Genomic DNA, 3,376 nt, shown 5'->3' with positions numbered 1-3,376 from the left:
AACTCAGTGTGAATTGTCTTCTGGGGAAGCCAGTCTTTCCATCTTCTCTGTCCTGTGAGGATTGAGAGAGGCAGTGGTTCTTTTCAAACCAGGTCAACAAATACTTTGAAGCCTTTTTATATCCAAGGCACTCAGAGAGATACCTATGGGCCCTCCGTTGACCTGAGTTTAGCCAGTTGCCCAGTTTGGGTCTAACACTGCCGGTTCCTTATTTACATCCATGAGCAGAAGAGCCGAGGAGGACTTGGATGGACCTATGTGGGTCTCTTGCCAGCTGCTGGCCTTGGGGGTGATGGCTCTGGCAGCTGAATTAACAGCTGCTTGTTCTGGTCCAGGCGGCTGCCTCAGCCCTGGGGAGAGGTGTTGATCAGGCTGATGATCAGGCTGACCGGGCAGCAAATCCCCCTGAGCCCTAGGTTGGAAGTAAATGAGTTAAAAGTTGCTCTTAGACTCCTGACAACTAGCTTTCAGTTTTTGCAGCCAACAGAGAACTCTGAAAACAGGGTGTAAATTGGGTTATTTACACTGCCTCAGTTTTTGTTGCTTCCATGAAGTTGGTGAAGGAGGGCATGAATCCAAGTGAGCTTTTCAGGTTCTTGGTCGCCCAGTTCAGCAGGTACCTGGCATCAGGTGAAGAGGAGGTGTGGGGGTGGGCGTGTCAGGGTGTAATGCCCTTGAATACAGGATGTGTGGTGACCGGACAAGCCTTTGAGGTGCCTGGGACCAGCCCCTTTCATTAGATCAAAGAAATACCTTTTGTTTCCCCCCCCCCCCCCTCACACTTTCCTCTGCCCCGGAGCCAGAGTTGTAAAGAGGTGGAGTTGTGAGGGTCTGCATCTGGTGGCGGGGTGGTGAGTGGAGTAGGGGGCAAAGGGGACGGGTCTTCCCTCATGCTGAGCACTTCCTGCCCTCTGCTCCCGCTGCCCTGGGTGTGCAGGGGTCTGCCTGGGCTAGCCTGGGCACCTCAGGCTCTGCTGGGCCACTGCCCGGTAGGGCCCTGCCTGAGCTGGGCTGTAAGCTGGTGAAACCAGCCACACAAAGACGGATTTCACTCCAGGCTAAGTGTTTTGTTGCTGAATCATTTGCATTCATTAAAAGTAGTGAAGGGCGAGTGATATTTAAGGCAACACGACGGGTTTGCTGGAGGCCTATGCCTTAGAACCTCATTAAGAATTCTTGGGGCGGGGGAGAGGATGGGTGCAGCTCATTCAAAGCTTACTTAACTTCTGGCTGCTTTGGGCATAGGCCAGCTACTAAAATATGAAAAATGTTTGCCCAGCAGCCCCCAGAGCTTGGCCAGACTGCCCTGGCCAAAGAAAACACACACTTACAATTCATTATTTAGCCTCCTCCTGCGAGCTTGCTCGTGTCTCTTCCTCCCATGGGACCTTGCTGAGTAGGGGGCACAGGGGGGCGGGGAGTGCAGGAAGACTCCTACCTATTTTTAAGGGGAAGTTTGGCCGAAAGCAAGCGCTGTCTATCCGCCCCCCCCCCAGCCCGCCCTCCCTCCCCCCTCCCTTCCCTAGGTTATTTCTCTCATTCCCTACAGACAGATTTTAGGGTGTTTCTGAGGATTTGCTATTTGAAACAGCACCGTCACAAATGTCCTTGTACCCACCTTTACCCTTATGTTGTGTGTCTGTAGGATAAATTCCCAGAAGTGGAGCTGCTCTGTCAAAAGATATGGACATATCAAAGTGGCATGCAACATTTCGCATTTCTGTAATTTTTCTCAGGAGGGAGTTCATAGCTTTCATCAAGTTTCTGAATCACCACTGTGCAGTAGGCCTGTGAAAATCACACGGGGTAATGTGTGAAAACTGGTAAGCGTGGCTCAGGTGTGGAGCATTGCCAGGGGGAACCAGAGAATTTACTGGCTAGGCTGGGACATTATTAATAGCTATGCCAAGAGAGCCATGTAAGTCAAGGTTGTTCTAGGTAACTTGGGAGTGTGGTAGCCCATTGCCCACCCAGCTTCCCATTCCCTCATTTCTGAGGCCACATATGGCCTTTCTTCTACACCATGCCGCTCTAAATTACCCGCTCCTCTCTATTTTCCATTCTGTCAGATGTGTTCTGTGGCCCCCCCAGCTTGACCATGAGCTTAGTAGGGTGGCTTGAGTTTCTGTCGTCTGTTTTTCCCCAAGCCCAGTGACCCTATCCCAGATGGTTGCTCAAGAAGTTGGATTCTGCAGATCATAATCCTAGTCTTGGAAGCAGTTTCACTTTTCTGGACTCCATCTCTTCATCTGTAGGATGAGAATGATAATGTCCACCTCATATGGCTATGATGAGAAGGTCTTTGCAGTAAAGTCTGTGTGGGGGCGGGGGTGGGAGGGGTGTTGTGCTGTTGCCATTGTTTTGTGACGGTGAGCTTCAGGGACACTTACAACTTCTCACTGACATATATTTGGGAGCCTTTAGGCTCTGCAAGCTGTCTGGTTTTTTTTTTCCCCGCCTCTCCCTTTGTTACTCTCCCCTTAATTGCTCTCCTATCTGTTCCCTTCCCTTCTATCCCATGCCCGTGGCTTAGTTCAGCCCTTGTCATTCCTCCCTTGGAAGACTGCCGGAGAAAAGGAAGTGATTTTTTTTTAAGGCAACCTCTCTCCCCCCGCTCAAAAACATCACGAAGATACGTACTTTATGCAATCTGAGATTTAAAAAAAAAAAAAAAATCAGATGAGAAGCAACACAAAAAGTCAGATGAGAAGCAACAGACCAAGATGAAAAGGAAGCCGACCAAGAAGGGTGAGGAAATAGGGGACTGGCTGAGATAACGAATAAGTACAAGGAAACAAAAATGCAATAGCAGAATTAAGTTCCCAGCGTAATCTTTAAAGGGCCTCATGGGCACTATGATTAACCTAAACAATGCCATGTTGTTGGTAGCTCTCAGAATTCAGAGGAAAAAGTATAGGGAGATGAAAATGATGACAAAAATAAAAAATGTGATAATTACAGAAATAGATTCAAGATGCTAAAAAACAATGAACAAGGGCACCTGGGTGACTCTGTTGGTTATGTATCTGACTCTTGATTTCGGCTCAGGTCATGATCTCATGGTTTGTGGGTTTGAGCCCCATGTTGGGCTCTGTGCTGACAGCTCAGAGCCTGCTTGGGATTCTCTCTCTCTCTGCCCCTCCCCCTTCTCTTTCTCAAAATAAATTTAAAAGTTTTAAAAAAGTTTCATGCTTTTTTTCCTGAGACAGACCTAAAATAGTGACAAAGTTTGTTTTCTTGTTCTTTTTCTAACTTGAGATGAATAGCCTAATTTATTTCATTATTTAGGAAATGATTTAAGATTATTAATTTTCTTCCAAACACAGCTTTGAAATTAATTTGAAATGATAACGTGTAGAATTGATAAGTTAAGGTC

The sequence above is a fragment of the Lynx rufus genome, unplaced genomic scaffold (genome assembly GCF_022079265.1).
Source record: "Lynx rufus isolate CCGP_SWC_20201006 ecotype Redwood Valley unplaced genomic scaffold, mLynRuf1.p SCAF_6, whole genome shotgun sequence".
Classification (NCBI taxonomy): domain Eukaryota; kingdom Metazoa; phylum Chordata; class Mammalia; order Carnivora; family Felidae; genus Lynx; species Lynx rufus.
This window is presented reverse-complemented; position numbering follows the sequence as displayed.